Below are 7,067 nucleotides of genomic sequence, written 5' to 3' on the forward strand. Positions count from 1 at the left end.
AGGCCCTTCGAAGCCAAAAGGCCCTTCGAAGCCAAAAGGCCCTTCGACGCCGAAGCCAAAAGGCCCTTCGACGCCGAAGCCAAAATAGCCCTTCGACGCCAAAAGGCCCTTCGACGCCGAAGCCAAAAGGCCCTTCGAACATGCCTACAAAGCCGAAAACAACACCTTCGGCACCGAAAACTACGCCACAGGACGTTATAACACCTCCCAAGGCTAAAGACACATGAACCTGGAACCGAAAAAATCGACGCCCAAGAAGGTTGTAGAGGAGGAAGAACTTTTTAGACCAGATCCTCGACAAAAGATCTACATAGACCCAAAAACAGGTCATGTAGGTGCTACACCTCACAAGAAGAGACCAGCAGATGCACCACTCACACCTGTGGTTCCTGCCAAAAAGGACTGTGCAACATCTCCTATGCACCCTTCCTCTCCTATACCTTCCCTTCCTTCCTCTCCTGTTTCTCCTCACATATCACCTCAAATGTCTCCTGTACATTCTCCATTATCACATTCCCAACAGCAGAATGATGATGATGAATACAATTTGGGTGGAGGGGAGGACATGCAAGAACCTGATTCATACCATGTAGATGAGGGTTTATGAGATTTTTCAAACCCAAAACATGTGCCTAAATGGGACTTTACAAACCCACAAAATGTGCCTGACATCCCTGAACCGCAGTCATACCCATCAAAGCCTTCCCCTCCAGAAGGAACCATTGGCTTTAGTCAGCTGTTAAACAGAGCTGCTGTTTACCATGGGGTCCTCATGCATTCTGACGACATAGAGGAGGATTTTCTACAAGATACCTTTGAGCAGTCCCAGCGGTCTGCTCAAATTCTTCCCATGATCAAGAGGGTTATAAAACATGCTCCAGGGGTATTTAAAGACCCTGTACGCACTAGAATATTAAACCCTAGAATCGAGAAAAAATTTAGACCAGCACCCGCAGATCCAATCTATATTAAAGGGCATTTGCCACTAGACTCATTAGTTGTGGCCAATGCTAGGAAGAGGGCAAACTCTCAAATTTCTGGCGAAGCACCCCCACCTGACAAAGAATCAAAAGTAATTGACGCGTCAGGTAAGAGAATAGCTGCACAAGCTAAAAACATTTGGCGTATAGCAAATACACAAGTCCTCCTCTCTCGTTACGATAGGGCTCATTATGACCAATTAGAAAAACTTTTTCAGCACCTACCGGATCAGTACAAAGATCAAGCAAATTACCTTATACAGGAAGGCAAGTTAATATCCAATGCATCAATAAAATGTGCGCTAGGTGTCGCAGACACAGCATCTAGAGCTGTAAATACCAGTGTCATACTCAGGAGACATGCATGGTTACGCATTTCAGGGTTTAAACAAGAAGTGCAAACCACCATTTTAAATCAACCATTTAATAAGAACCAGTTATTTGGCCCAGAAGTAGACACTACACTGGAAAAAATGAAGAAAGATACCGACACCGCAAAGTCTATGGGGGCTTTACAGTCCACACACCCGCTAGAAGCTCCTTTCACAGAGGAGGCTCCAAACAAACTGGAGCAGACACCACAATGTCTTTCAAATCCCAAACATCCTCCAACAAGGGATACTTTAGAGGAGGATACAGAGGCAATAATAACAAGGGAAGATGTTGCGGTAACAATAACAACCGATCCTCTTCCGCCACAAAACAGTGCCTTCCCTCTACTCCCCCCACAGCAGTCCACTCCTGTAGGGGGCAGATTAGCATAGTTCCTGCCTGTCTGGAACTCCATTACAACAGACAAGTGGGTAAGACAGATTGTCCAACATGGCTACTGCCTAGAACTTACAGCAACCCCTCCAACCATACCTCCCAGGCAGCGTCCTATGTCTACAGACCATCTGACTCTGCTTCAACAGGAGGTTCTATCACTTCTACAAAAAGATGCTATTCAGATAGTTCCTTTAGAAGAACAAGGAACAGGGGTTTACTCACTGTACTTTCTAATTCCCAAAAAGGACGGAACACTAAGGCCAATCCTCGACCTCAGGCCCCTCAACCATTACATACAATCAGATCATTTTCATATGATCACTCTACAACAAGTGCTTCCACTGCTGCAACAAGGCGACTTCCTTACAACACTACATTTAAAGGACGCCTACTTCCATATCCCCCATACATCCTGCCCACATCAAGTATCTCAGGTTTGTATTGGAAGGACAACACTATCAGTTGAAAGTCGCCCCATTCGGAGTGACAACGGCACCAAGAGTATTCCCAAAGTGCCTAGCAGTGGTAGCCGCACATCTCAGAAGACCACAAATACATGTCTTCCCTTACCTGGACGACTGGCTCATAAAAGCCAAGTCATTCAATCCGTGTGTCCAACACACATCAGACAATTCAAACACTGCACTACTTAGGGTTTACAATAAGCTACACCAAGTCGCACCTGCAGCCTTCGCATGTACATCAGTATCTAGGAGCAACGATAGACACATCTACAGACCTAGCGCATCCCAGTCCAGCCAGGATACAAAGCATTCAAGCCTTAGTCACCACTTTTCAACACCAGCAGTCTCTGCAAGCCAGGGTGTTCATGAGACTAATAGGCATGATGGCATCTTGCATCTTCATAGTACCACACGCAAGATTGCAAATGCGTCCCCTACAAGAGTGCCTAGCACAAAAGTGGAACCAAGCTCAAGGTCAACTAACAGACCTGGTGTTGGTAGACAGCTGCACGCATCGCTCTCTGCAATGGTGGAACACCAAAAACTTGACAATGGGGCGGCTGTTCCTCGAGCCTGTTCCACAAGTAGTGCTCACAACAGACGCATCCCTCACAGGATGAGGAGCCCATCTCTTACATCAAACAACTCCCGGCCAATGGACCAGTCAACAAAAGCTATTCCATATCAACCATCTAGAGCTGCTAGTTATATTCTTCGCACTCAAGACTTTCCAACTTCAAGTACAAAAAAAAGCAGTCTTAATCCGGACAGACAATATGACAGCCATGTACTACTATATACAAAAACAGGGGGGGGGACACACTCTGCAACTGTTCCCAACTTGCACAGAACATTTGGGGATGGGCCATTCCTCAAAACATTTATCTGTTAGCGGAACACCTTCCAGGAGTTCACAATCCGATAGCAGATCTGTTAAGCCGGCAGTCACAACAGAATCACGAATAGGAACTATATCCACAAGTTCTTCAGCCATTCTTCCAAAGGTGGGGGCACCCACACATAGATCTGTTTGCCACACACACAAATGCAAAATGCTCAGCCTTCGCTGCCAGGTTTCCACACCCACTGTCCGAAGGCAATGCGATATGGATGAACTGGTCAGGCAGATTTGCGTACGCTTTTCCGCCTCTCCCACTCATTCCATTAGTAGTGCGCAAGCTCAGACATTAGTCTCTCACACTGATCCTAGTAGCTCCCACATGGGCACGCCAACCGTGGTTCACCACACTACTAGATCTCTCTCTCTAGTTACACATCAAAAGCTACGCCTCCCACCCTCCCTGTTAACACAGAACCATGGAGAAATCAGACACCCAGACCCAAACCAACTGAATTTGGCGATCTGGCTTCTGAAGTCTTAGAGTTTGGTTATCTAAACCTACCACCAGACTGTATAAACATCATTAAAGAAGCTTGGAGACCTACTACCAGAGCAAGCTATGCCGCTAAATGGAAAAGATTTGCAATTTATTGCAACGTTAACAAAATTGATCCCCTAACAAAATTGATCCCCTAGATGCTTCCATCCAGAATATCATTTGCTATCTTTTACAGTTACAAAGGTCTAATTTGGCATATTCTTCCATACGCCTGCACCTTGCAGCAATTGCAGCCTATTTACAAAACAGGCAACATCTGTCTCTCTTCAGAGTACCTGCAATCAAAGCATTCATGGAAGGATTAAAAAGAATAATTCCACCCAGATTGTCCTGTGTGGAACCTGAATCTTGTCCTTACAAGACTCATGGGGCCCCCTTTCGAACCTCTACATAAATGTGAACTGCAATTCCTAACATGGAAAACAGCTTTCTTTGTTGCCATTACTTCTCTCAGAAGAGTAAGTGAGATACAAGCTTTTAGTATACTAGAACCATTTTTTCAAATACATCCTAACAAAGTGGTTCTTAGATCTAATCCAAAATTTCTTCCAAAGGTCATCACTACTCTTCACCTAAATCAATCCGTAGAGTTACCTGTGTTTTTCCAAAACCAAGACTCTGTAGCGGAAAGGGCTTTACACACATTAGATGTTAAGAGGGCTCTCTGATACTATATAGGTAGAACTAAATCCTTTTGAAAGACAAAACAACTGTTTGTATCTTTCTCTCCTCCACACAAAGGCAACCCCATCTCAAAAGGTGGGATTGCAAGGTGGATTGTAAAGTGTATACAAATATGCTATATCAAAGCTAAGCGTACATTAACAGTTCCTCCTAGAGCGCACTCTACTCGCAAACTAGGAGCCTCTATGGCTTTCTTAGGAAATATACCACTAGAGGACATATGCAAGGCAGAAACATGGTCTACACCACACACCTTCACTAAACACTATTGTGTTGATGTGCAAGCCAAGCAGCAAGCTGCAGTAGGCCAGGCTGTCCTTAGAACTCTCTTTCAAACTACTGCAACAAATACAGGTGACCACCGCTAAGGGAGACACTGCTGCGCAATCAATGCATAGTGTACAATCTGCAGCTCATATGCCACGGAACGGAAAATGCTACTTACCATTTTGCATCTGTTCTTGGCATGTAGAGCTGCAGAGTTGTACACGCCCTCCTGCCTCCCCGGGACTTGTATCCATTCCAGTTTTTCCTCTTATTTAGATGCACACGCTTGGACATCCTTCTTTCTTTACTTCTGCTAACTCAATCATTTTCCATCATGGTGAAAAAAAATCTAAGGATGGAGCTGATGCCCATGCGCATTGTTGTCCAAGGGAGGAGTCACCTATCTCGTGACTACGAAGACTTCTTCCAAGAAGACAACAACCTGCAATCATACGAGCCCAACACCAGGTGGCGATCTGATGCATAGTGTACAACTCTACAGCTCTGCATGCCAAGAACAGATGCACACTGGTAAGTAGCATTTTCCTTTTCTCTTCTCTCTTTGACTGACTACAACCTCAGGAGACGTGTTTCATTCACTAATGTGAACTTCTTCAGGGCTTACTAGTTCAAGGACCACAACGGCTCATTAATGACTCCAGCAGCCTTCCAAATGAGGCAATACCTCAATCTCCTTTTCTTTTTGCCTGACAAAGTGCCTCGTCAAATTGTTCCAATAATTTGCACCTTCTACCGACATCCTCATATTTAGGATTAGTTATACCGCATCATCAACTTCTGACCAGTATCCCAAGCCAGACATGCACCCAACTCTTTGATTGCAAACAGCAAATAAATGCTATAATCGATGTATATACCATCGAAAGTAACCAAAATGGTATATCTGATCACATGTCCTTTTACCCAGCCCTGGCCCGTGCAGGTAAGAGCCGTGGGGTGGGGTCGAGTTGGGGAGGGGGGGTATTCGACAGACGACCACGAGGGAACATTAAATAAATGAATAATTTTCCCTCGTTGTTGTCTGTCCAAATCTCCCCAACCCACCCGGCCTCACCACTCTTGCCTGCACGGACCACCACTGCTTTTACCATAGCTGCATACCCACAGATGCCTTTCATACTCCGAGCTAGGAATTGATACCAGGAAGCAGATCAGCCCCTAACAAAACACTGAGCAACTGTTACGAGAAGTTTGCAAGTTGTAGTATGACGTCCACTGCTCTCTCCTGTTTAAAATGGTCTGTTTGGTCCCCACACCCCGGTCCTTTTACTCCAGTTGGATGGGGCATGGATGCTGTATGTGTGTATACACGATGTATGAGTATTAAGAACACTTTTCTCCTTGCTCCACTCCCACTTGTTCACTTTCTTCCACTCAGTCCCAATTGTAGCAATGGATTGTTTTTATCCAGGCGCAAGTCTGAGATTTCTTTCCGAACAATCTCGAACATTATTAAACTAAAAAGATGGTGCAAGGTGTGAGAGGGTGAAGGGAACTAAGCTGACATAATCTCACGGGGGTCATAGTGGTGCAAGTATGAGGGAGGACCATATTCTGAAACGTCATTAATATGCTTTCTATAACTAATGTATGTGATACCTACACTACAACAGAGGCAAACACAGAGCTCATTGAGATTGTAGCGGTGCTAGACAACACGCTGCTTGGGTAGCTTTGACATAATAGTGGTTGAGGAATTCCAAAGATGTCATCTTTGTCAGGGGCATGCGAAATGTGTGTAGCTTGCTTTTGCATCATTGCGACAGAATGGCACAAAATGAAAATCCGAAAGCATCCTAGTATCAATGTTTTGGTGCAAGGATGCATTCAAACAAACAGCTGCTCGTGTTCTGTAGTTCCTGCGCCAATGTTGCAATTTGCTGTAAACATTTACTGCAAATTACCCCAAATAACCAGGAATTGCATCATTCACTGTCAAGTTTCTACAGCGAACAGCACATAATTATGCAAAGAAGAGTAGTTACATCATTTCAGGAATTTTGTTTAACAAGCTTAACACAAAATGACCGAAATTACACTGGTGTAATTTAAATTTCACCCAGGCCTTCTCTTTATCAGTTAGCTCATTTTAGAGCAGTTGTGCTTTCATGCATTTCTTGAAGTGTATGAAGTCGAGTTCATAACCTGGCGGTGCTTCCAGTGAAGAATCGAGAGGCGGATCTTTGTTGAGAGTAAGACGTGGAATTGTAGGCCCTAGGTCTGCATTAGCATAAAGGACAGCCCGGATGCACTGCAGTGAGGGCATGTGCACCCAGCACACTTAGAGCAGACAGGTCGCCTGAATGGTGGTGTCTGTGGTGGATGCATGTATGTGTAGGTACAGCCCTCTAGAATGGGGCGACAGTGATAATAGAGTATTCCAGGATATGAAAACAGCATCACAACAGAATCCTGTACGTAGAGAACAATGTTGGGACGCTGTGCTGGTGCTCAAGACAACTCATGGTTAGTGTTCAAAATTC

This window comes from Lissotriton vulgaris, chromosome 5, assembly GCF_964263255.1.
Source record: "Lissotriton vulgaris chromosome 5, aLisVul1.2, whole genome shotgun sequence".
In the NCBI taxonomy this organism is placed as follows: domain Eukaryota; kingdom Metazoa; phylum Chordata; class Amphibia; order Caudata; family Salamandridae; genus Lissotriton; species Lissotriton vulgaris.